Source organism: Tyto alba, unplaced genomic scaffold (genome assembly GCF_018691265.1).
Source record: "Tyto alba isolate M040663 unplaced genomic scaffold, T.alba_DEE_v4.0 Super-Scaffold_45, whole genome shotgun sequence".
In the NCBI taxonomy this organism is placed as follows: domain Eukaryota; kingdom Metazoa; phylum Chordata; class Aves; order Strigiformes; family Tytonidae; genus Tyto; species Tyto alba.
The window spans coordinates 38,637,581-38,665,357 of NW_024881321.1; the positions used below are offsets into that span (position 1 = coordinate 38,637,581).

Here is a 27,777-nt window from a genome sequence, read left to right on the forward strand (position 1 = left end):
TGTCTGAGCTTTGAATTCTTGAGGCTATTTTTGCACATGATGTTCAGAATGCAACTTGTGGAATATCAATCATTTTTATAATATGATAGTGGAGCTCTGAGATTGGAGTTCCTGCCCACTTCTCCAGATTCTGAACATTTAACTGCTGGGTGACCTACCTGACAGCACTGTTTCTTCAGGCATGGTGTTTTCACGTGTAAGAATGCCTCTAAACGTTTTTGAGTTGTACTTTAATGACATGGCATTCAACCAATGAGCCATGACCATTCCACGGGTTTTGGTGGCTGAACGGCCGCACTATGAAGGTGATTTTCTTCAGGCTCAACATTAATTTCATTCTTTCTGCTGTAATACTAGCTAGTAGTTACAAGATGAGTACTGGCATATATCCCACATTTAAAATTTGGAAAATGAAAATAGTGATGTAATCTGCTTGCTATTTACATGTGTCTACGCTCATTTCCAAGTCAAGCATTTGTGTAAGTGCTTTGTTGTTTTGGGGCCCAAAGTCTGAGGATAAAAGTCATTTATTTCTGTAAAGAAGATACTATTTTTTTTTCCTTTCCTGCATAGCCCAACGGTGAGTTTTAATTAATCTTTCATTGTAAGTATCCTGCTGAACATGACCAATAAGCACACATTTCTATTACAAAGTATTCATATTTTTAAACCACATACTGCTACGTAACTGCAGCTACTCCTTCAGCTTGTCCGTCATCACTTGAATGATTTTTTTAGCTGTGCTTTTCTGCTCTCCTCGTCCTGCCTCTGCTGTAAACCTTGTAACAAACTGGAAAATTCTGGGACTAATTTACAGGGATTTCCAGTGACTCGCTAAGGCTGGCACTGCTGTTCAAAGGTGACAGCTTCTGCTGGCTCCAGGGAGTTTTGTGGTTGGTTCTGAAGCCGTGGAGGGGCTGCACAGCATCCAGCTGTTCCTGGGTTGTTGTGATGAGCTAATCTGGGGCCAGCAGAGCATAAGGGTTATGTGGCTTTAATTGCCTAAGTGTAGGAGTCAAATCACCTCGGACAGCCCAATCTGGCCTCCAGCTGCCTCTCCAGAAGGGCAGAAATCTCTACGTCATAGCTGTCAGCCATGGGCAAACATCTTGGAAAAATGCTAAATTAGCATCTGACTCGCTTGAAGGGCTCTGTGTTTGTAACTCAGCCATCCTTTGGTGTGCAAAGGCAGTGGCTGCGTCCCAACCCATGTAAGCAGTAGCTCTGACAACTTAATGCAATTATGAGTGATAGAGTTATAGATATAAAATGTAATAAAACCCCTCCGTCATCTTCAAGAGCTGCAGGGAGCTGATCTCAAGGCTTAGCACCCGAAGCTGCTGGCCCAGAACAGCGTATGCAGGAACTGATGACTGGTTTCACTTCTCATTTACCAGCTGGCAGCTAACACTTAGCAGATCTAATTCAGAAAGTAAGGTCAGGAAACACTCATATGAGGAACCTTCTCCCACCTGTCAGAAGTGTGAGCACTTTGTGATACAAGCAGTGCAGAAATGGGTCGGAAACTAAGATTTTTTTTTTTTTTTTTCTGTGTTAACACCCCCTCAAAATGCAGAGCAAATTATCTCCTCTATTTAAGTGATTGGTGTTGGCAAGGCTTCTACCACCATTTTTGTAAGGATGAATACTTGGAATTAGCTGCTGTACAGCACGGTTGTATACTATATACTACTTCTTTCCTTTTTCAGTGCATAAAGGCAGCCAGCACTGCCTTATGAAGACTGCCAGCGTGTCTCTAGCATGTACCACACATCAGCAAGAGGGTAGCTGCGGGTTGGATCACTCTCAGGAGGGCCGTCCACGAGGAAGCATACAGGCTACATCAAATCACGGGTTCCAGCTCTTACCTGACACTGTCCTAATGACCTGGGCACCCACCAGGTCCCTGGTGTCTGCAAGAAGCAAACCCAGCTGTGGGCTGCTGAAAGGACCAGGGCTCTGCGATATATTGCAGTGGATACGTGGTGTTAAATCCGTAAGTGCTTTTTGTTACTATATTTATGTTGTGTTTTGATTTTAGGCCCACTCAAAATCCAGTGCAGAGAGAGTACAGGAGCTATGTATTTATAAGTAAAAGAGAACCAGAGAGTGATTCCTATCCCAGCAAATGCAAGCCTACACTCAGGGCATGGGTTATACTCGGGAACTACCATGGGATGAAGCCGGGTCTGCACTAGCCCAGCTTCAGCAACTAAAGGACTTGAACCCGTGCAGTTCACTTTGGGAACAAGCAGCTGAAAGGCCCTCTGGGCAGTGTCCTGTGAACAGCCTCTGCTCTTCCAGGTAGTGGGCCACCATTCTCACTGCATGTTTACTTATTCTCATGGTAAAACCTAATTTTGTATTACCTCCCACATCAGTGGGTCACTTACCCAGCTCTCTTATTGTCACAAAACAGCGGTAGCAAACCACAGGAGCAATCACTTTCTCCAAGACTGAAGTGAGTTATTTTTTTTTTTCCAATAAGAAATACTGGCTGGTCTCCAAGGCTTGTCTGTCTCTACCTGATTTCCTGCCAGAATCTTCTCATTCTTGCACTCCTACTCTGCTCTTAGAAGATCAGCACAGATATCTTCATAACCATAGAGCTGCTTTTCATGACCTATTATTTTTTCATAAATTCAGCCTTTTCTGTTTATGCCCCCACTGCTTTCCTCCTTAACAAGCTCTTAAATCACTGACATAGGATGCTGGGAGAATTGATATAGGAACTTGATTATGAAATGACAGCTTTCAATCCCAGAAATGTCAGTGCTGCACCCAGACCAGCTGGATCTGGTACAGATAGCAAGTACTGTTGGGTGGCTCTTGGGTGGCTGGAAATAGCTGTCTGCAGGCCTGCTCGCAGCCAGGGTGGGTACTAGATGCTCCTTAACTCTCTCACTTTGTACAGTTTTCCATGACAGCTGTAACCACACATCAGGTCCTGAGACAACCAACCTAGTTTTAGGAGGTTTTTTACCTTCCAGAGCAATAGTTTCCCTTTGAAGCATGAAGCTTCTCCTAGAAGCATGCTCTGATGCTCTCTGTTGGATTAGATGTGTGAGGGACCACCTACATTTAAGGAAATCCCATTCTAGTGGGGTTTAGGCAAAATGTGCTGGCAAAAATTTGATACCAGGGATTTAAGCAACTTCCATTACTCTGGAGGAGATGACTGGCTCTTCTGAGACTCCCCGGCTGCCTACAGAGGCGATCACACTGCACTTGGGTGCTCAAAGCCTTCCTGTAGATGTGGCAGCAAGCTGCAAGGCCAAATCATCACAGTTGGCCACTAATGGCGTGTATTACACTGCCTAGAGAACAGTATGAAAGACCTAGGGATAGATTTGTGGTGGTGCCGAGCACACTCACAAGTGGTGCAGGAGTTGATTGAAAATGTGCTTTGAATATACATAAGACTATAAAAAGGCAGTTCTGAAAAACAAGACTATAGCACTAAAGCTCTTTGGTAGAGCTATCATCCACGAATTTAGATAATCCTTTTGGAAGATATTTCTATATTTTTGATATCCTTAACAAAATGCAGCACCGAAGTCCACAATTTAATTAGAAGTTGTTCTAAAAATACATTTCTTTAAAAAATCCCTCAGCATGATAATTTCAGGTCCTCTATTTTTCTTTTGAAAATTATTCCCTCTTCAGCTTCTTTGCACAGTCCATAAAGCGATAAGGGAAACATCTTTTATATCTGAGGCAGACTCAATAGGTAACTCATGTTGGTCACCCAAGATCGATAAACACAGCTTAAATTGTAGCTTTAGACAGTCTGTGTCTGAGTTTCTCAAGTATAAAACCAGAGTTGGTATAAAGGTTGTAAAATTATCATTAGTATTGCTCTTCGTGCTCTTAGACACACGAGTAGAGAAAGATTTTTAGTATATTAAACAGTCCGGGAAGGATTTGAGGTTATAAGCATCAGTTCTGTAAAGTCAATAAATAGTTTAAACAGATAATATAAGAATTTTGGAACTGCTGGATATTACCTTGCTAATGACTTTAAATTACCTGTTTCCTTTTAATTATAATTCAAGCAGTGGAGTGATTTTATAATATGTATTTTCTTCATGTCAGACTAAACTTTTGCTTCACATACTCTTCTCATTCCTTTTTCTTCATGCATGAGTCTGAATCTAGAATATGGACATGTGATTCCTTGGTCAGTTAGAGACAGGTAGTTTTCTAAGCATGCTCTTTTTCCTTTTTACCCTGATCTCATGTCTTGCTCTACAGGACTTTGAGCAAATGCAATTATTTCCACCACCATCTGAGAAGCCACTTAGATGCTTAAAGGTGAGCATTTGCTTAAGTGCTTTGCTGATTGAGCTTTTATTGCACTGGAGAGTGTCAGTTAAAAAAAAAAAAAAAAAAAATCCCTTGTCTCTCTCACAATGCAAAGAATCTAAAGAAACCGAGCGCCATGGGGAGCACTTTGACCTTTAGGAAACATTTTGTAAGGCATTTTAATGAAACGCAAAGGGTACTTCTAAAATCCCCGGCACTCATCAGCCGTTGCCTCGCCTATCAAAACACCGGAGTTAATTACGAAGGGGCCCAAACCCCAAACTCGCAGACCTTGGGGGGCGGCTCCCTCCCGGCCCCGACCCCGGCAGATGATGGCAGATGTGTGGGGAACAAATCCAGCCAGAGCCAGCCGTGCCCGCCGGCCCCTCCCGGCCCCCCACCCTGGTCAGCACCCGTACCGTACCCTTCAGCCCCCCTCCCCGCCTCGGGAGGCAGCGCTTACACTCTCCCAAGTGAGAAACAGGTCGAATCGCGACGTTTTCGCTGCGTTTTGCCCAAGTGAGCAAGAGTTTGTTGCTAGCGAGGAAAAAATAATCAGGACCCTGCTGCTGGAATTGGGATTTTTCTGGCTGGTGCTGGGCACCTGTTGCTTTGCTTTGTAATAACTCGCTCCTTCCCCTTTTTCTTCATGATAGATCTTGCCCCCCACCCCCGTCCCATTATGATTTTCAGCAAATTCCGCGTTCATTTACAAAGGTGCAGAAGAATCTGCTGCTGGTGTCCGTGATAAGAAATATCCCTTCCTGGTACCTTGTGAGGTGCTTCGGGGAGACGGTGTCTCTGCTGCGGGGTGAATTCACCCGGTATGTGTCTGTGTCTGCTGATTTGCTTCCACAGAGGGAAGCAGGGACCTAAATTCTCACTCTACAGAAGGAGCTCTGGGACTGGGAAATTTAACTTCCAGGTACCCAACTGCCTAGTAAAATTTTCTGTTCTGATTGAGAAGCTCAGGCTTCCTTGAATGGGAAGAGTTTGGTGTCAAACTGGACTTGGTGTTTGCATTTGGGGTAGGCAAAGCTCCTTTTCAGTTTTTACTTGCTGTTTGTACTTGTGAATTCTCTGCTGAAGTTCGATGCTTAAATCACGCCACTCTTGCCTGGGGGAAAAAAAACGGGGATATTATTTGGGTCTGGGAGCACTTTTTGGCTGCTGGCTTTGGGTATTGTCCTGCCCTTACTCTGATTCTTAGGAGGGGAAATGTAGGTGCCCTCCCTACCTCTGAGCTGTAGGGAGGGTAGACACGAGCACGGAGAACAGCTTTGATATGAAGTACTGAAGGGAGCACGTGGCTTCCTTCCTGGGATTCTGGGATTTGGGGGACCTGTCTTTTAGTTTAGGCTTGTTATCAAGCAGTTGGGAACTCTGAAAATAGATCCTTTCCCTCTTGTGCCACTGGGTATAGCAAGCCACAAAGTTTCTGGATCCGTGTGCTGGAAGAACCTGCAACTTTTCTGCAAGCTGCCACAATCATCTGGGATGAGCCCTCTCTATAGTTCCTTCTCTGTAGTCTGAGAACAGCACAAGGAACTCTTGGGTTTTGTCCTTTCTTTTGGACCCAGTCCTCCTCAGCTCAGAAACACGTGCTGTTTTAAAGGGGGATCTGTGGGAGGGTGTGTTTGTTTGGTTTTTTTGGTTGTAGGTTTTTTTGGTTTTTTGTTTGTTTTTTTTTTTTTTCATGAGACCCATTGACATGTGGACTCGAACTGGAGCTGGGTGACTGGTGTAATCACTAGCCTATTGTACAGATTACACTCTCCAACACTTGGGCTGAGATAAATTATATAAAGTGGACCAAGTAGGCTGGGAGGATCACAACCATACAGCCTTGTTGAAATTTCCATTGTGTGGCTGGAGAGGCAGGAAGAAAACTCCCCAGACAACAGACGAACTGGATTTGGCGCTCCTCACAAGTGGGAAGAGCATTTGTTTGCAGGTGGGGGCAGCCCCCTCCCTCGTAGGTGAGGCTGATGCCTCCATCCAGGAGAGAAGCAGAGGAGACTTCAGCCCTGCCTTCCTCCTTTGAGGCCCTGTTGTGCAGTTCAGGCAGCTCCTGGATCAGTATGCAGGTCTTCATAATTCCTATTTTTAGCCCTGTGTAAGGTTTAGCCCTCTTTCCTTCAGCAGGTCCTACCAGCCTTCATCATATCTCTTTCCCTCCAAGCACTGATTTTGCCTATTTTTTTTTTTTTTCCCCTTCTTACCACTATTTTCTTCTTACCAGTTTTGTTTCTCTTCTTGGATGGAAGACACAGAGATTACCTGTCTACAGAAATCCCAGTTTCCCCATTTTTTTTCCTTTTTTGTCCTCTTCTGTCAGCAAACCCCAGTGGCGACTTGACAGCAATGTGCTGTGCAAGTGGGCAGGCTCTGGAAAGAAACTGCATTTCTTCTCCTGATCAGTTTGGGTGCTAAGGAAACCAAAATGGAGTGAAATAATTCCTCTTACAGAGAAACCCAAAGGAAAAATATTCTTTGAAGGGCTCATCCCCTGACTTATGAGGTCCTGGGGATTATATCCATAACAGGAGAAACCTGATAACCATGCCTATTATTTCTTTGATACAACCCTACTTAGTTATTTGTGAATTATGCTCCATCTTTTTGGTGCTGGCCAGATATGGAGGTGGGGGAGGATTGCCTTCACCAATGGTGCTCAGGGCAACTGCATGGCCTAAATTGGGTAAAGCATAGACTTTAGCAGTGGAAAATAATAACTTAGGCATTTTTCTCTTAGAGCTTTCTAAGAATCAAGAAAAATAGCCTTCACTGAGCAGTCATAGTTCCTGCAACATTTCTATTTTTAAAAGTCTCGGTGGGAGTTTGAGTTGGTGTTTTCTGAAAGCATGCAATGGCTGGATCACTGTGCTGTGTGTCACCTTTCAAAAACCCCAAAGTAAGGCTAGCCGGAGACCTGGAAGCACTGGATTCTCCATTACCTCTTCCCGCAGGCAAACAATTCCCTAAACACAGAATTTCAAACAAGTAAACCTCAATATTGTCCATTGCCATTTCCTACTGTAGTAGTTTAAGGTCATCTTTTCTGTATTTCCAATGTATGGCTTAAAATACAAACCCCTTTTGTTTATGCTTTGTTATTGTCTGCACCACTGAATGCTTTCACAGATACATACTGCAATAAAGGATGGCTTAGAAATTCAATGTAAATAGGCAGCCAGTGCCACTGGGGAATAGAGTACTCTACCAATCAAGACACACAGCCTCCATTGACCAGGTTTACAATGTAATGCTCTTTTAAAAATGTATTTAATGCAGGGCTGAAATTTATGCATCATAAAGGGACAAGACAAAAACCACCTTCCAGTCCTTTTCAGGCTTTGGTAGAAACTTTGATCAGCAACTTAATTAAATACTGAGTAGTCTAAATTTGTAAGGTCTGCTGCAATTTTGCCTGAAAGTGAAAACAGAGACCTTTCTGGACATCCTGTTCTTACTCTTCTTTCTGTACAAGAATGTCATGACATTTTAAAACCTATGGGCACTTTCTTTTCTTCCACTCCTTAATTGAATAGCCTGATACATTTTGAACTGCTTCTTCACTCTAGTTCCCAAGTCTGAGACATGCCCAACACAGATGTCTCGCTTTTGTCATTCCTCTTCCTTCCCCTTTAAAAATTTGATCTCCCAGACAAACAGGTGAAGCTGCAAAGGGTTTTTCTTCAAAGCAGATTTTAACTGTTGTGTCTGTGATTGCCAATTGCAAAACATAATAAATGTGATTGCCTTTGGGCTTGAGACTAAGCCTCAGATATCCATTCTGAAACACTTTCAGAGTTACTAGGCTGCAATTATAGTTGTGTTAGCAAGTGTGAATTATTTAGTTAAGGTCAGGAACCAGTCTCCTTTAGAAGCAGCAGGTTTCAGATGCAGTTTGGCCATTTGAAATGTGTTAATTGCTTGACAGAGTAGGTTATCTCATTATGGGTTGGACTGAATTTTGTTGAAATGAGTAGATCCTTCATTTGAGAATGTTTTATGAAGTACTGGAGCATACATTTCTGCCCCAAGCAGGGGCAGTGCAAGGCAGCCTGGAAGCGTAATTGGAATGTGTGGATGATCTGGATCTATGTATTATTTTGGCAGGACAGGGTATGTGGAAGAGAGAATAACACTAAATGATAAAGGAAACAATTACAGGGCATACTGTATGGCATCTGTGCGTGGCCATGACAATAGTGTACAGTGTTGAGGTACCAGACTGCAAGAGTGGGAAAACCTTCAGTGTTCAGTCCGGCTGACTTTCAGGAAAGTAGGATGTTGTACAACACTGTGAACATACAAAATTACCCCAAAGTTCCCTGATTCTATCACTGAGTTTTGCATGAAGTAGACCATTGTATCTGTTCAACAGCATCCTGGTGGCTTTGGGACTTTTTGTCCAGGGCTCAACTGCCTTTTCATAGCCTGTATACTTTCTGTAGTTCAGTTTTTCATGAATGTAGTACCTGTGTTTGTGTTAATATCCAGCATGTGTCCAAGCTGTCCCTGTGCCACAAAAAGCTCAGAATAACCCAGTGTGGTTGGGACCAGCTGTAAGGGTAGAACTGGTGGAGTTTGAGGGTATGGAGCACCAGACATGAGATGAACCAGCTGAAGCTTTGTGGCTGACTGAACTTATTTTCTGTAACTTTCCCCTGCTTTAGAAAAACAGTCTCCTCCTCACCCATGGCCACGTCCCTTTCCCCTGGGTGTTTGGTAAATATCTACCAGATTGGTTTGCTGAGAGAAGGCTGGAGGGAAAATAACAAGGGGTTATGAACACTGAACAGGTGAATGTTGGAATTTGAACCTAAAACCTCAGTAGAAGAAGTTACCCTGGCAACAGCATCCTGAAGTGCAGGGGTGGAGAGGGAGAGGGACCCCATCCTGGGGCTGAACCAGTGAGCTGCTGAAGTTTAGGGAGGTGCCTAATCAGGGCTAATGAGCATCAGGGAAGCTGCTTGGAGATGGACTCCTCCTCTGAAGCTGCTGCTGAGCAGCCTGACTGTCACACATTATTCACTGCTAAGCTGTTTGGTGAATAATTTTCAGTAGCCCAAGAGGGGCTCTAATCGGGTACGATAGAAGTCTTTTCCCCTGACTTTGCCTCTCTGCAAAGATAAAGCCCTTGAATCATATACTGCTGCAGGAAATTCTCAGAAGAAGGAAGAAGCTGTGTTAGTTACTGTTTTGCTGGTTCTTGCAGCCAGCAGAGCGGAGACATTGTGTGTCATTTGCTTTGGACCTGCAAATGGAAAAGTTCAAATAAGTGAGCTGGACAGGGTGCTAGTGGCAGGATTATTTAGAAGGGAAGAGCGTTTAGAGTGTAGTATAATCAGCTCCATGTTACTTGTATAAGGGAGGAAAGATGAAACCAGAAACCTAGACAAATTTTTTCTTTCTGTTTGGGCATTCTTCTAAATGCAAGGGTAACTGATGATGGCTAACTACTTCACTGGCTTCTCCTTACTGGAATCACCTACGGAACCCCAGCTCTTGATTTGTCACTCAAGATCAGAAGGTGTAACAGCATAAAGGGAAATTAAAAAAGCTCAAATGCAAGAGCTGGAATATGATTGAAATGTTGCTGCAGTGAAGCTAACTCAGCATCTCTATTCTATCCTCTCTAACATATCCAGGCCCATGCCAACTTTGTGCAATGCTACATCATGCTGCCTGCCTAACTATACTGCTCCAAAGCCAAGTTCACCAGGCTCATAGAGTGTCCATGAATGCCACTATGTCCAGCACCATGTATCCCCATGCTGGATAGTCCACCAACAGCTGGTGGCTATACGACTGTTATTTCTTTCAGCAATTTACCAGGTACTTGGCTGAGGTACTATTAAAAGTGCTGGTAAGGGGGGAGTTTGGTTTTCCTCAGGAGACCAAAGCACTTTGCGGCTTTTTTAGTAGAGCCTGCTGAGGCAGACTATTCATGGTGCCAATAGAAAAGCATCTTCAAAAAATAAACAAAAAACCTAAACATTAAACCCAAGAGAGCTACCTACTCAGCTTCTTGGATACGATGTGGGGATTGCTGCAAAATGATGTTGAGACTGAAGGAGCTAAGGAAGTTCATGATTTAAAATCCAGCCTTAGTCAGCACTAATGACCAGAAATTTGTTACCAGCTGGTGGCTGTTCCACTTTATTCCTTATGAAAAACACATTCATGAGTGTGAGATGAAAGAGGGGAAACAGTTTCTTATTGCCATTTCTAATAAAGCAGTAAACATCTTTGAATGCCAGAATAAAGACTACGAACTTGATTTTTCCTGCTGGAGCTTTCTGATGCAGAATCAGATCTGCCTGGTAGCTAAATTATTGATGAAGGTTGCTGTTTTTAACACTACTGTATTGCCTGTGATGTGGTAAACATAACTTCTCTACAGGTTCCCATCCTGACTGCTGGCCAAATTTTATTCTTGATTGTCCATCTGTGGCTGCTGTTAACTTAGATAAGAGGCACAGCCATGGCTCTGCAGGTAGTAATTAGGCACAATTTATTTTTGTCCTAGATACATCCTGAGTGGTGAATATGAAAATTTGCACAGAATAAGTTTTCATCCTTAAATGTCAAAACTTCTCGTAGTTACTAATCTGTAGATGGTGACTTGCACACAGAAACAAAAAAGGATCAAAGTAAGTCTTCCCGCCTACCCTGTCTTCTTACCCTTTGACGCAGTTATTTGTTGTACAGATGCATCAGCAGCACATCTTGTGTCTGTCTTCCTTAGTCTTTGCCTGTACGACTGAATAAGTGTGTCAGTGGTAATTGTGAGGGTATGGATTTATTGCACACATGGGACAGCAGTAATCTAAATACAATTACGCCATTAGAGAGCCTTGAGACACGAGCAGGGTGGAGATGTGACTGCTTAAGACACATTTCTTAGGTGTTTAGCTGCATCCTCAAATCAGAGATCTGTCCTCGGCCATTCAGCCTGGTAAACACGAACTGTTTTCTCTCACTGTTGCATTTCTCAGAGCTTTACTGGAAAATGGCACAATGTCCATATTGGTTGTTGGATCTACCACAGTACACTTAACAAAGTAGCTTGTACTGATGTCAAAAGACAAAAGAAGCCTTTGCCACAGAAGCCTTTGGACACATTCATAAGAAGAGGAAACGCAAATGTATGCAGCCATATAAGAGTGTAGGGTACAAGATGAACTGAATGAGGGTGTGGAAATCACTAATCATAAAAATCACAGCATGTTTTCCACAAAAGACTTCTATTCTGGTAAGAAAAGCTGCATCCTCTGTGGCAGAAAGCACTTGTCATTATCATCCTGTTTCTGAATACAGGTTTGCCGCAGCTTTCTGATACAGTGTCTGCACTGACATCCATGAAGATGCTCTTATTTTACTTCAGGCCTAAGTCTGCCCTGGAGCTACAGTTTATAGAGCAAATGACTGACATGAAGGCTCTTTTTGTTGCTTTAAACAGCAGGCAAGGGTTTTTTGTTGTTGTTTTTTTTTTTTTTTTTTAAAGTCAGGCTTGTGGTTGATGAATAAAACATGGCTCAATGTGATGCCATTCAGCATGGGAAGCTGTGGAATAATTTAAATTTTCTCACACATGGATTTTGTACACTGGTAAGGACTCATGGTTGCATTCCTGTAAGTGTTGAAATCTGTTATAAAACTGTGAGAATAATAGGGCACATAAGAAGTCACTATCGTTAAAATTGAAAATGAATTGTTCCTGTGAGAGGAACACAAGCACACTTATTAGGTATACTTGCTGCCTGTGGGAGATGTTTCTTTCTCTTTTTCCCCTCCCCAAGCTCATCAGAGGACAAAAGCAGAAAAAAAAAATTAGTGTAATGGGCTTCCTCTTTCCTTATGCAGTGTTTGTGGAAGCCAACAGCAGTGAAAAAACATTGTAGGTTAAAATAATAGTTCTTTGGAAAGCTTTTAAAGAGAGGTACATTGGCAGTATCAGAAAAAAAATAGGAGGTTGCATGTCATTTATAGACTGCTTGGGTTTCAGTAGGCTCCCAGTGTGTTTCTGAAACATATGTTTAATCTGTCATATACCCTCAACTGATAGGAAGATAGTTTTTATTAGGATAGCTGTTTCAGCAGAAAGTGCCTTAGATGTTCCTGAGAGACATGTTTTTCACGTTTGTTTTTAATTGTACAGAAGACATGGGTAGTATCTCATTGTCTTGGAAGACAGCCCTTGTTGTGCCACTACTTCGATAAGCTGTTAACTCAGTCACAGCTGTTTAAGGTACCCTGCAACCCTTTTATCCCAAAACCAAGTCAATTGTAGCACTGCATTGAACAGACTGAGCGGTGATGTCAGCACATGCTTAAAACTAGCGATGGCCTCAGGTGGTTAGTTCTGAGTGCTCATTCAGGCGTAGCCAAAATAGCTGATGTTAAATAAAATAATGTTGCCTTCTTCTCCTTTTTCCTTTTCTTCTTTTCTTTTTTTTTTTTTTTTTTTTTTTTTTTTTTTATGAGTATCTCTGCTTAAAACTTGCTCATTATGCCTTTTAAACATAGCCTTCAGGTCACTAGTGACTCAGTTACTGGAGACATTCAGTATGCTTATTATTTAGTTGTTTGTGATCTTTTCTGGACACTAGTATATACTGGCAAAGTGTTTATGAATTATCTGGACTTCCCCTATGCAAAGGAAGTTCATCTATGCAAAGTTTCTTGCAGCTTTTCAAAAGTATGCTAATAAAAAATTAAGTGTATCAGTAACCCCAAGATCAAATAATCAATAAAGAAATGGCAAAATTCAATATTGTCATTTTTAGAGCTATGTGTCTATCACAGTTGTCAGGAAGAAAAAGATGTAGTGAGACAGAGTGTTCATTGCTTTATGAGCATTCAGTGAATCTGAGGACAGTGTAATTGGTTTTAACTAGTATAATTTATTCTGTTTAAAGTGATTGCAAGATGGGACCTAAGGGATCATCTTCTGTAAGTAAAAGAAGACCCTTCCTAAATAAGGTCAAGTTGTGTCTGGTCTTTCCAAAGCAGCAGCATATATGGTGACTCCAAAGAGTCCTGGCTTTTGACTTTGCCTGTTTGATCTCTGAATCCTTGTCTGGTCTCAGAATACTCATCACATTGAAATTTAACGTTTGCTATATAATTTAAATGGTCAGAAGTATTAAATAGATTTATATTATCTCTAAGTTTCAGTCCAGAGTAGTTTGCCAAAAGTTGAGTATTTGTTTCTCTCTAAATAGTGTCAGAGGTGGTACAAAACAAATGTAGCTGAATCTAGCACAAGCCCTGTTTTCATATGTTGTTTTTTTTTTTTCTTTCTTTTTTTTTTTTTTTTTTTAAATTAAAGATCTAGTGACTGTGACCAAAAATACTTGTTAGTTCTTTAACAGAAAAATAAGTTCTGAAATGATAGATAACTTGTGCAAGGGAGCCAGATGTTAATTTTTTGTTAGTTTCTTGTTGGATTCAAACTGTGGAGAACTTTTGTTGCCAACAACTAGTGATGGCCATCACAGATAGAAAAAAGTGGTGTCAGTCCCACCTGTCATCTGAAGGGGACTTGAAGGGCAAGTTACTTCACAAGCATTGCCGACACAAGTTCCGGAAACACAGGGGTGTTTATTTGTGGGAGCTTGCAAGCTACTTGCTTCATTCCCTTCTAGATGAACACTTATTGGACTTCAAGGTTTGAGAGTTTTAAAACCTTTCCCTCCCTGCATCCCACAAATATATATATATATATATTTGCAAAGCATGCACACACACACAGAGATACTGGCACATCCGTATATTGAACATTTTCTTCCTGGTAACATTAAAACTTGATTTTAGCTAATATTTCTTAATCCCATGTAAGAAGAGGGAGATGTGTAAAGAGGAACATAATTATCATGGCAAAGAGAAAGTGAAATCACTGATTACAAAACTTGCCAAAACGATAGAAAAAAATAATGAAGGAAAAAAATATTTTCGGTTTGAGGTCTTTATTGAAGTCACATCTCTTTTACTCTCCCCAAGAGGTTGCCTGTGACCAGTTAGCGAAAGATATGTTAACTTTGCCCTGATTTTGATTTGCAATATGGCAAAAGAGTAAACAAAATGGGTAGTAATTGGAGCAAGTAAAAACCAAGAGAAACTGCAACAGGTCCACACTGATACATCTCATTGTATCTTCCCAGAAGATTAGTACAAGAATTTCTTCTGTCGTAGCTGTAGCCCATTATAAGGTTGTTGCATGTGATGTTATGGTTTATCTTTAATAAAGGTGCCTTCCCACCTGTCCTGCATAATTCTCATTACTCACTCTCTTCTAGAGAGAAGCTTGTAACACTCTCCGACTACTCCCATTTTTTTCTCTCTCTCATCTCAGTAAACACACTATTTATAAGTGCAGTCCCCAGTTCTTCCTCTGTCCCATCCTCACTCCCCTCCAATTCACTTTTGGTCTCTCACATACCGCTGAAACAGTTCGCTGACAAAAATCTCTCGTGAATAACCCTTTTAGCCAAAGCCCAGAACTGCAACTTGTCTGATTGATTCCCAGATATCCCCCACTCCCTGCATCAGCTCAGTGCTGGGAGGGAGCATGAATAGTTTAAAACTACCTGCAGCCCTTTCTGCTCTCAGAGAGTCTGCATGAAGCCTCACCTGAGATAATTGTAGGTTGCCAACTTAAACTGTAGGTCTACGTGGTTCTGTTCATTCACTGCTGCTTTGGTGTGTGGAAAATTAAGGGAGAGTGGCTTTATGGGGAGCTGAGAAAGATCTTGTTACTTCGTGAGAAATGCATGGACTTTGTCAAACCCTTGGTCTTCACTAAGCTGTGGGTTTGTTTATTTTTATTTCACAGAAGGAAAGGAATAGATGTTACATGAGAGTCTGGCCAGAGGTAGCGCCTGGATGTTGGTTTGGTTTAGAAGGCTGGGGAGGAAAAATAGGTGTGAAAAACAGGATATCTAGGTGTTTGGAGAAGAGAGGTTCCAGAACAGTGATTTACTTTTGCATTGACTGACTATATGTGAGAGGGCTCTCAAGGAGAGACAAATAGGGAACTGCCTACCACTGTGTGTTTTGTATTTAAGTGGTTTCATTTTGGCATACAGCAATGAGAACATGGCTGGGCAAAAAGAAAGAGAATTGACTGTGACTAAGAAATAAAATCAGACTGAAGATGGAAAAATGCTAAACCAGTGAGAACATGATTGCAAAAGACCAACCCCCCCAAGAGGCAACTAATTCATGGCTGTAACCTCCTGCAAGATGCTATTCTTTGCACAGAGTTTAATTTGCAAATCGTCTTTCTTTCTCTGCTGATGTCCTGCAGTGAAACCCCCAGCCCCATCAATAAAAGATGTGGTAATGAGTCACACATTCACTGCAGTCATCACATCCGCAATAAAACATCAGCCCTCTGACAGTTTGCAAGAAACAAATCATACCAGCATGCAGTTAAGGTTGAGATTATATAGGAGTAATTTAGAAAAAATAAAAATTAGGTGGTGTAATTGTCTCTAAACCGAGCATTAGACACTGATAAAATTCGGATTTCAGTTTATAAGTAAAAGACATCTGGGCATGCTAAGGCTGGGGATGTTGGCTCTGCCCTGCCACAACAACAAGCTGCAAATGCATTGAGTGTAAACAGAGGAGTTAAAAACACTGTGTTCAGGTATGCTCCACTTAGGCTTGAAATGAAACAACTGGGCCTTCATTTGACAGGTTTCCAAGAAGCAGGTTACTGTTCAGATCTGAAGCAAACTAATCATGACTTTTAATAAACCTTCCTGTGTCCTACTTGTTACCTTTGACATGCAAAGATTAAACCCTCATTTGTAAACTGATAGGCAAACAGAGCTCTGAAAACACTTCCCCATGGACATACTAAAGGTGATTTATACCATTTTTGCCTGTGTGTCATGCAGCAGAGAGAGACTACTTTGCTATTTATTTTATTTATGCTGCTTTGTTTCTGAGAGGAGAATGACAAAATACATCCATCAGAATTTCTTATGCAAGCTCTCTGCAGGCCTCAAAGTATTCTGAGAGGAATCGATACACAAAATGAGATAATTATTTCAGTTTTATATATTAAAAAGCTTTGTATTTTTTTTTTTTTTTCTGCCTTTAGAACTGCTGTTAGACTGGTCAAACCCTTTACAATGCTAGGTACTGAAAAATAAAATGATGTGTTTATCAAGGGATGAATAGCTTGCGTACACATTGTGAATACCTGTTAAAGTATCTTCTGGGGAAAAAAAAGTGATGTGTACATAGGCGAGCCTGTCATTATTGTTCAGTTTCCTGAATTAAGACTGTGTTTTCTTCTTCCCAAAGTTAGTATTCCTGTGAATGCTAAAATAGTGACAGAGGTGGGTCATACCACGCACACAGATGTCAGTACCTGTGGACACAGAAAGAGTTTTGATTTTCATTTCTTGTGTCTCGTACGCACACAGAAGTCATGGCAGGAGTCTACCTCCAGTGCAGAGGTACCACAGGTAGGTCCTAATCAGTCTTAATCAGCTCCAGACTAAAACACTTACATTTAGGTACAGGCATGCAGTTTTTTCCATGTGAACCCGGGGCATGGTTCAGCTGCCTCAGCGTAGGTGAGGTGCCCTAGTTATCCCGCTGGCCTCCAGCGGCTGCCCGGGAGGGGAGGGGGTCTCTGGCAGGTCCTGTGCCTCTTGTAGTTACCAGCCCCACCCCAGGAAATCTCAACAGCAAGGCTTTGCAAAAGGGATGGTGCTTGGGCAGCTGAATCAAGCTCCAGCTCTCCGCTGACTCAAATGGCTGCTTCAAATCCTTGCTCATATGAACATATTTACATGCAAATGCCTAAATTTAAGTGCCTTCATCTTAAACTGAACTGTACCTGCACTGTGGCTTTAGGTGATCTAACCTGACAAAGCCCTTTGGGTAGCCAGTCACAGCTACTGCTGTATTGTAGCACGTTCAGTGATACGCACACGTGCTTGGAATCATCTGTCTTCATTTTGTTCAGGATCATATTTGACTTTTTTCCCAGTGTTAGACATTTTCCTGCTCTGCAAATACTCCCCCTGAAATCACTAAGATTTCTTGTAGGATGAGGTACTGCCTCCAGGTTCAGAAAAGATTCTTACCTGCTTCACTGGAAATACCATCCGTGTGAGGGAATTGGGCTAGTTTGGAAAGAGCGGTGGTTGGTACAGAAAGGTAAATATTTTTCAAGCATTCCCACATATTCATGTTCTACCTGCCTTTATTGATGAATTAGGAGCCACTGTGAGCCCAGGAAGCCTGTGCCACTTGTTCCCAGCCAAGGCAGGGAGTCTTCTGGTTTTCAGTTTATGCATGGGTTCAAACAAGTTTGATAAGCAGGTTCAGGATGACCTTTTCAAGTAAAGCCCTCATCCCTGTTTTGAGGGAATCTATGCTGAACTGAAGTTTGAGAGCAGTGGCATAAAATTTGTAGGTTTATCGTTTTTCTGAAAATCTTTGATTTTATTCAGAGGTAACCTTAGTTTGAAAAGCATTGGATTCCAACTTCGTAAAATGCAGTTGTGATATCTCATATACTCCATTTAATTACGGAGGCATAATAGTAATCTGGCATGAAGTAATCTGAGACTGTTAAACATTCCTTTTCCTTCATGAGATTGCAGCCATTTTATTTCTGTTATTTTCTGTCTTAATAATTTAATTAAAAATAGGAGAAAGCCTAACCTACTGGGTAGTACTGGTGCTTTCTACTGAACCAGGCTGTATTTTACATTATATGGAAATTAACTTGTCGTGGGAGAGCCTTGTATTTGCTTCCAGACAGGTAGCAGTAAGGAGTGCATCCACTTCTGAAACAAGTTGCCGATATACTCTGCACTTCAGTTAGAATCACTAACATTAAAAAGCTGGATTAGCAATTCCTTGTAAGGTGGAAATAGCTATCTGTCTTTTGGAAAGTAAATATCTGTTTCAGAGAGAAAAATCTGGTGGTTATTTTCTGTCCATGACCTATGAATTAGAGCATCCCTGTCGGTTTCTTTCAGTCTGGAGGAGTTTGTGCAGTGGCTCTTGCACACAGCCGCACGTGGTGCCAAACCCTGGTGCAGCTGGGGGCAATGAAACTGAGCCAGTCCTTTTCTCACCATATGTAATGCAGGCAGATTTCTAATTCTTAAACACTTGCATGGTTCAGACCTAACTGGGTTTCCGTTAGGGGTGCAAAATGCTAGCGAAAAGAAATACACACTGCTTCCTGCTGTCATCAAATGATGACCACACTTATTTTAAAATCAGGCTTTATAATCCATTCTCCCTGCACTCATCTAATCTGTCTTCCAGTGGGAATATTTGTACTCCACTTAACTGATAGTCTTCTTTTGATGCCGTATTACTGTATTATTTCTTTACTGGAAAACCTTATAAAAGCAACACAGATTTTGCTGCTGTCTTCAATGGAGCCAGGTCTTTACTCTTTATTCACAGGCTGATACAAGACTTCAGCTTTCATGGCTACTGTGAAAAACAATAGTTAATATGGATGACTATGAATCAGTCGTGGGAACTGACATGCGTCCTGCTATGTAGGACAATCTTATTTTACCTCAGACACCTATGCATTTCTGAACTGACTCTTACTCAGTCATTGTAAGAATGCAAAATTGTCAGATCAGCTATGAATATTTTTCACTACCTTTATTATCTGTTTCACCTCTTCACAATTTCCTGGACAGAGCACAGATAGAGGCTCAACAAGTACCTGAGCAACCTGGGAGGAAAATGGCATTGATCCCAAATTAAGCATATGCTTTTGCTGTTTTGTTTCTCAATATTCGGGTTTTGGATTACATTCACTTCAAATCAATCTAGAGGAAGCAGACCTGCTCGTATATGAGGTTGTATATCCTACACAATGTTTAGTTTGAAGCATAATTATAAGAAGGTTTCAAACTCCCTTTTCAAGTCTGTCTAAAGTGTCAAATTTCTGGTAACTCACAAGGCTGAGAAATACTTTTTCTTACTAATAAGTGAACCTAAGGAATTTGTGGTTTTCAGGAGTCTTGGAAAGTTCAAATACTCATCACATAATGCTTGGTGCCTGCTCACCTTTTCTCATTCGTTGCTTTCAGTACGAGGAAAGCACATACTGAACTTTCCCCATTCACATCAAAACCACGTGTCAAACCCCTCATAGCATCTCCATGTCAGAGCAGAAATGCTGTCTCTGAACAGCATTTCCAAGCTAACTGGCCACCAGAAGTAACATTTTTGTTGTGTTATCTTAAAGTTTTCCTCAGCAGATTATACAAAACAAATAATAAGAGAGTAACGCTGTTTCTACAGATGCACTTTAATACCAACTCCTACTGATGTTCATACTGTGTTTTCCACTAAGGCCAGTTGGTGAGATTTGACAACTGTAGTTGACAGGTGAGCACTGGCATTTACTGATAAATATGCGTTTGTTAGAAGGTCTCTGTGTCATCCCATGTAGGCACATTGAAAGCTGAAGGTATTTCACTGGCATGCTGTTTTTTTTTTTTTTTTTTTTTTTTCCAGGCTCAAATAACCACATCTAATATATTTAAATTTGTTTTATTGAAGCATATTTATTACTTGCATTTTTTGGAGATATTTTTGCCTGGCAAATATCCAGATCTTCTTGTGTGCATACATTGTGAAGCCAGATTTGCCATATTTTCATATTCATGTGATTTTATTCTATTAGCTCAAATTCACTAGTAGTTTTTGGTAGCAGACTGTGTAGGAAATATAGTTCAAACTCCTAGACAGAATTGAATGTACTAAAAAAAGCTAACAATTTGCCTGTTGTAATTCATCATAATTTATCTTTTTACCTAGGACATGGCAAGGAAGTTGCAGATTGTCCCAGTCAGTGTGTTACTGTGCTGAAGGAAGTATTTGCTGTTAGCTGTTCCTATCAGGAGGTCACAACTTGGACCGGGGACCATGCCCCTGGAGAGTGTTAGGTGCTGAGCTCCTAAAATGGTCACCAGCACTCGGTTTGAATGCTGACAACCTCTGCGTAGAGGATGGGGATCCTGAGCAACCCCACACAGAGGAGACTGGCAAAGAGCCTGCTGAGCCAGCCTGTCCCCTGCCTCAAAAAAAGTGCCTTTCTCCTCTGGGGACCCCTTGAACAAAACTCTTGAAAGTAAGTGCCAATGCTCATTTTTATTCTAAGCAGAGCAAAGGGTCATGGTTGTATAATGCCACCAGTGGAAGCGTCTTTCCTTCTCCCCAGTGGTAAGCTCAGTGTTCAGTGCAGTCATACGTGACCTGATGTACAGAAGTTCAATCCCCTCTCCTGTCTGGTGGGAGTTCAAAGCCACATCTTCCATCTTTAAGGAAAGTCCCTGCCTAACCCACTGGCTGTACCAGTCCCTGCTGCAAAAACATTTTATACCTCTTGTATAAAGACTGTTCATTATAATATCAAAATATGCTCAAACAAGCCTCAGAGTAGGGCACGTTCTCCGTTTAACTCTAGCATGATGCTTGCTTCATTTTAATGTGCTGGTGTTTCCAAAGGAGGAAGAGGTAAAGTTGTCTGTCTTCTGGAATGGCTTCTACATTAGTTGTCTTCTGGAATAGCTTCTACATTAGTTGTCCTCTGGAATGGCTTCTACATTAGTGATGAGCAACGAGTGGGGATTTAAATTTTGAACCTGTTTACATCATTGAATAAATGATATTTTTTTTTTTTTTTTCCCCATATCCTAGATGAATGCATTGGTTACTGTAGATAAACTGCAGGGAAATTATGTAGCATCTGCTCTGGGCAGCATGACATAGGCATTTTTGGTGCATTCATGTAAGCTCAAATCCATTGGAGATGGAGGGAGAAGGACCCAAAGAACATAGGAAATGTCCTGCTGGGTTTGATGGGGGGCCCGGGGCCCAGGGCTTGGGCTGGGAGCCTGGTCTCCCACAGTCTGCTCTCCTCAGGCTCCCGGCCATCCAGGGCAGCCGTCGTAGGGGTGTTAGAGCCTAGCCCTGCCTTCAGGGTCCACTTCTGGGTCTAATGTATTTTGAACATGCCGATGCTGTCTGCCCCCACCACCTCATGTGGTAGAACCTTGCAGAAGTCCTCTGCCAACCGCATCGTGTGGGTGTCTTGAATTCAGGCGGGGGCTACGTGCTGCTTCAATGGAGCCCTGCCCCGCTGTGCCTGGGGGCCCATGGGGACACGGAGGCGTTGGGCTCCTGGGGGCGTTGATTCCAGCAGGTAAAAGCACAGATGGAGAAGTCACTGTCTTTAAGGCGAGGTGCCAGCCGTGGGATGGCAGCTGGGCTTGCAATGTTGCTGCTGGGAGCATGATTTCCACCTCAGGACTTGGCCCCTCTCTGAGTTTCTCGCTGCTCCCTTTCCTCTCCTGAAGGGTGGTGCCACGTTTCCAACTCTTCTTTCAGCAGGGAGGCAATTAAAGACTCCAAGCACAGCCGATTAATAAAGCCTTGGATTTTTTCAGTATGGACCATCGTGTGAGGGAGAGAGGAGAAGAAGTAGCTGTAATCAATACACTGCTAATTAGGCCTTGATCCCTGTTCAGCCTCATGCATCCGGCTCATACTGCTCTGTGTGCTTACGGGCAGTGGGAAGCAGGAGGCAGAATTTAACTTAAACATTTGATTAACTCACTATTCCTTTCTTTATGATGGAAATGGAATCAGCATGCAAATGCTGTTCTGTATTTTATTTTCTTGCACTGACAGCGTAGCTACACAGAAAATATTATGACCTGCTGCTGCCAAATGCAACTGAATGAATTATTCTGAAGCACTCCTGAGCCTGTCTTTGTCACAGTCTTCTACTTCAGTCCCTGTCATGCACTGTGCCTATCATTCATTATATTTGATGGGTTGAGGGCAGAAAGGTGTCTCTTGTCTTGTTCTCTGGAGAATTTCATCTTGGCTGTCTCACCTTCAATCACTGCTAATAGCTCTGCTGGCACAAATTCATAAAGGGGCTGTGAGGAGACAATGAAAATATTTCACAGGGTGTTTTTATTTTAATAGCTAGTTTTTAAAAATGAATTTGCTGGAGCAGACCAAAATGAAGATTGCTTAGAGAGATTTCTCTTACAAGCCTTTTAATTCAATTTTTAATTGTTATTAATCTTTAAGCCCTTTGCATTCTTGTTACTTTTTTTTTTTTTTTTTTTTTCCAGTGAACTGCCATAAGGATTGGTTGTACTTTGATTAACTAATGACCATTTATCTGATGAATTCATTAGGATGATTTATTGTTCAGTGAGTACTGTGTTGGAGGAAAGAACAAAATAACACCGGATCTTTAGTATTATATTTCTGTAGGGTCCTTACCCAGATTTTCAACTGCTGCCTCCACTGTGCTTTTTAAGCACTTTGTGACAGGTATCTTGCTGCCCTGATGTCCTGCAAAGGTCATAGTAGAAGACTGCAACAGAGCTCACCATTTTGGCAGGAGCACAGTGGATAATCCAAGTGAGGGTAGAATTGGTGTACTGTTCTTAAGGGGTTTGGGTTGTATTTACTATCATTTTCTTGTGTAAAAGAGGATTCATGATCTGGCCTTCTGACCTCTCTGTGCCAGTAAAATATCTTTCTGAAAAGACAGAACTGACCATCTAGTCCAGCTATTTGAGAAATAGAATAGTGTGGAAGTATTCTTAAGTCTTTCAGTAAGTATTTTTTTCAAACAACTGTAATTAAGTGTATGAGGTAACATTCATTTAGGCATCCTTAGGCAAATATATTTTTGTTTATTTTTATCCTTGTTAGGTTACAGTCATCTGTACAAATAAGTATCAAGTGATCAAATATCAATAAATAGAGCTAGCTCTTTATACCAGTAGTTTGAATTACTGTTTGCTTTTATGTTGCTCTTATTTCTATAAGCATGCAGGAAACAAGCTTTTGGATAACAAGTGAAGAGGAGGTTATCACACATTGCTGGAACACAGGCAGACATCTCTCTTGATATCAGTATAACCAGTGATTTGGTCTGATCTTTGTACCTATATGCTGTTGTTTTTTTCAGGAGTAGTGAATTGTGATTGTGCAAAAACTGGATCAGATGTATGCTATTAAAATACTGGAGTGAGCCTGAGCGAAACAGGCTCCATACCTGGCTCTGTTGCAGGCTGTCTCTGGCAAGGTGGACAAAGCATCCTGCATGACTCTCGCAAGAGATATCTTTTAGGCACATAAGACACCAAACAGGTTGAAGATTGTCATTCCTTCTGCCCCTCTCTGTTCATAGTCTCAACTTGAGATGTCTGTGGCTCAGTGCGATTTTCTTCTCAATATCAGAAGCTACAATGAAAATAAAATATGGATCTGTGCAAACTTTCCAGACTAGTATGTAAAACTAAAATTTTGCTAAATAATTAGTTGCTAAAGATAACTTTTAAGATGACATCAATAACTTTTAAGTAACAATAGTTCATTATTTGTTGTGGATTTTTTCAAGTTAATTGATTTGAAACAAACTGGACTCTCTATGCCGAAGCCTTTGTAAATTCACCGCTTGAAGTGTTACCTTTTCACCCTTCATTTTTTCCGCTGGATTACAAGATTAGGATTCGTTTGGAAATAGAATATGGCATTTTTATGCTAGACTTGATGAAATCATTGTCTGCAGCTGTCAAGACAAAAATGACTTGAAGACAGATCATCTTGTTATAGGAAGCTTGCTTCAGCAGTCTGGAACTTGCAACCAATTTAGTTCTGTCAAGGCATTAAGCCTCCTTTTCAGTCAAGACAAGGTGCGAAGCAGTAGATGAAATATGTTTTATCCAATTTTAATGATGACTATTTTTTAATTAGTTGCAGAAACAAGCGATAAAGAAATTGTTAAACACGGTAGTTGGGGAGTTTAGAGATTAAAATATTCACTGCATGACTAATGGAAGTGCTAACTGAACCTTTGTCCCTCATGTCATTACTCTCCAAGGGAACTGCTAGTGCTGCAGTCATTTTGCTGGCATGCCCCCGAAAGCCACGCTCCAGGAGCGCACCCCGTGAGCTCCGGCCGCTCATGGGCTTTCCAGTCCTGGAGCTGCAGCAGCCCAAAGCAACCCCCTGGCACTCACAAGGTGCGAGCAGGGGCTCCTCGGGACCCTCTCTACAACGCCGGTGCTGCGCCGTGATGCTTGGCTGGTGCAGACGGAGCAGAGCTCCTGCCACGTGTGCCCAGCGCGCTGGCTTGCTGCTCTGTATGTGTCATCCCAGCAAAGGGATGGGCTTTGCCCACGTGCGGTGTATACTGTGTTGGTGGCATTTTTTATGGTTTCTTCGGGGTGTTTGTGAATGAAAACAAAAGGGAAGAGGTGCAGAATGAAATTTGCCTGTCATGTATCGAACTCAAGAACTCCAGAATACAGTTTTGATGATTAAAAAATGCGCAGATTAATTCATCTCCTCTTTGGGCTGTAGAAGAAAAGCCAGCAAAAGTCTTTGAAAATGTAGTTTTATTTTGACTTCAAAAAATATCAATTTTTGAATACCTGTTTAGACAAAGTCTTTGAGGAACTGTGAAAATATGAGGCAGGTCTTCTAAATAATTGCATTTTAACAGGGTGTAGAACACAATTATTTTCTTGTGTACGTTGTGTGAGTAAAACCCCATCTCTGTTGCATCCATCTGACACAGAAAACCAACCCACGCTTTGATTAGTACAGGAAAATGTGGATTCTGCCTGTATGAATAATGTAAGTGGTGCCTGAGCCTATGTTTATCTAGACTCAGCAGTCATTAAATTGTTTTATCTTGTCATGTGAACTCACCTAAGAGAATGTCACTCAGAGAGAGATAGGCAGAGGTTACAATCTCTGGAAAGCACCAGACCATCACTTCTAGCATCTTCCACACCCCTTACCCCACATTTCCAATCTCACTAATGGTATCGTGACCGTTCCAGCATTAATGGAACTCATAACTGGAAGGCTGCACAGAGACAAAGTCATGCATCCAGTCATGGACAGTGCTACTTCTATTATGGTTCCATTGGAAGGGGCTCAGAATGAGTTATTCTTGTCCTCTTCCATTAAGCATTCCTGCACTTAGTAGCATAAATGTAATTAAGATTGTGGGCCTCATGACTCTTTTTAACGGAATTAGATCTCATGACTCACTTGGGCATTATCTGAAGAAAGTCTCCCTATACAAAATGACTCAATCACTAAGATTGCCATCTGGTAACATGCCAAGATATTAGGATCCAAAGAGCTAGCACTTAATCTGATTCAAGGACATCTTTAATATTTTCTGAACATACACACAAGCCTATTCCAAACCTCTTTCTCTCCAAAAAAAGAAGTTAAGAATTTATTTTAGGTACGCTCTGTGTTCTGAGATATCTTACAACATTATCGATCCTTTTAAAGTAATTGCAATTAATTCTGAAACATTTTGCAAAATTTCAGATGAAAAAATAGAGCATGCAAATCAGGACAAATTTCTGGGCTATGAAGAGGTCATTGAGCACTTCAGTCTGAGACTACCAGCAGTTTAATTGGTTTAGTAATTTTTCCTGTTTTTCCTCTCTTGATCTCCAGATTGGATAAAAGAATTGGATCAGACTAAATATCCATTATTCAAACTCCACCATCATATTCAGTCGCTAATGCTTAGGAAAATGTGATGAGAGACAGCAAGATTTCTTGTAGTAGTGGGACTTCTTGGCCTGAAGGTTGTTTATATTTAAAATCTTCTGGTGGATTAATCTTCTCTGAATTGATTCAACCACCTTTGATCCCACTTTAAGTTTCTATGGTGTTCAAAATACATTTATGTACTGTGCGAAAAAGTAACAAATCTCTCAGTTTAAAGCCTTGTGTTTGAACCTTGAATGAGTATTTCAAAGTTCTTTTGTTGCAAGAAGTATGAAATAACTGTTTGCTATTAATTTTTCCATGCTTTTCATGGCTTTTTGGCCCATCTGACTCCCTCTGCCCAGAGATCCATGTTCCAGTCCGAAGAATCTCCCATCTCTCAAGGGTGAACAACCAACATGTCATCCGAGATTCTGAAGACCTGCAGTCTATAGCTGCTGCGGAAACCTCGGGATTGTCCAGACAGGAGCTTGTCTTCCAGTGAGAGGAGAAGAAAAGCCTGATGATGCTTGCTATGACCCTATTTCTAAAATTTGTCATTTGTATCTGCCCTGAGATGATACTTGCATACAAAAGGCCTAACTTTCAAGCATGCTGATTTGTTACCAAAAACCAATGGAGTAAAGAGGAAGTTCAGGTTCTTGCACCTCTGCAGAGGTGTCTGATATGACTTTGTCTGCCCAGTTGTAGATACCTGACCTTAGAAGTACTGCCCAAGATTTTGTTATTCCTCTTAGAATTATTGCCACAATTTATTCTTTCTCTGCTGAGTGCTAGAAAGCTGTTATTTCCTCCCTGTAAAAGGAAGAGGGTATAATTAAATTAACCAAATGAATCATTATCAAAATAGTTTCTGTCAGGTATAGAGTTTGTCATGGTGTTAAATGCTGAGCAATGCCATTCTTTTTATTTGTTCTAGCCTGACAGAAGCAAACTCATCTTCATTTATCATAAGTCACTAAACGCCATACATTGTTAAAATCAGGACAGTGATCTTTCATTTGTCTAAAACGAAGTTGTGTGAAATGACACAGAAATTCATGGATATAAAAGTGGATTAAAAAAGTGGATATAAAAGAATATAATAATACCTATTCAGTGATTATGCAAGATCCTTTTAATTGATGAAAGGGTTTTGCCATGCACTGGTGCTGAAGCTGCATCATAGTCTAGAAAGATATTAAATATTTGTCAAAAATTTATAGAGAAGCTATTTTCTTAGGGTTTGATGTCAGCAACAATTGAATGTGTGCAACTTTTGTATAACTGGCTGCTGCCCATTACAGCTACTCTGGAATAAAAGTGTGATGAATATGCTGTAGCAACACACACTTACCTACAGCTTGTGAACAGACCCACCTGAAATAATAGACTCTGCCAGTGAACTTCGGTGTTAGGCCTGTGCTTATCCACTGCTGAAATAGGACCAACGTGACAAGTGGTTTTGTGCTTGAAGTAAATACCAAGAACTTTTAAAATAGTAATAATTGCTAAATTCTGGCTTAACAACAGGGCCTGATCTGCTGTTTAAGTCAGTGAGTGAAAAATCTGCTCTCTCTTAAATAAACAGGCACTTTGTCATTGACTTCAGTAGCATCAAGGTAGAATAGGCAGCCTGTATTCAAAATGTTTCAGAAAAAATTGTGTCATTATTATTTCTGGTTTATAAAGGGGAAAACTAGAGGCACCAAGGTAGAGGACTGATATTTCGCAGACTCTGAGCCGTGAGCTTTCCTGGCTCACTGGGTGGAAAGGCACAGGTAAGGTTGTTCAGAAGAGTGCGTAAAGCAAAACGCAAGTATAAAATATTGGAAACTTCACCACCTGGCACTGAGAATACAAGGAGTCAGTTGTCTAACACAGTGTCATTTGTTT

The 27,777-nt window shown here is 41.3% G+C and overlaps 1 long non-coding RNA gene across 1 annotated transcript; it reads left to right on the forward strand.

Annotated features, from left to right (window-relative positions):
* Positions 1-1,948: 1,948 nt before the first annotated feature.
* On the forward strand, positions 1,949-26,776 carry LOC116962631. Its single transcript, XR_004407684.2, has 3 exons — positions 1,949-1,996; positions 4,255-4,314; positions 26,247-26,776. It is a non-coding gene; the product is annotated as an uncharacterized LOC116962631 (long non-coding RNA).
* Positions 26,777-27,777: the final 1,001 nt, after the last annotated feature.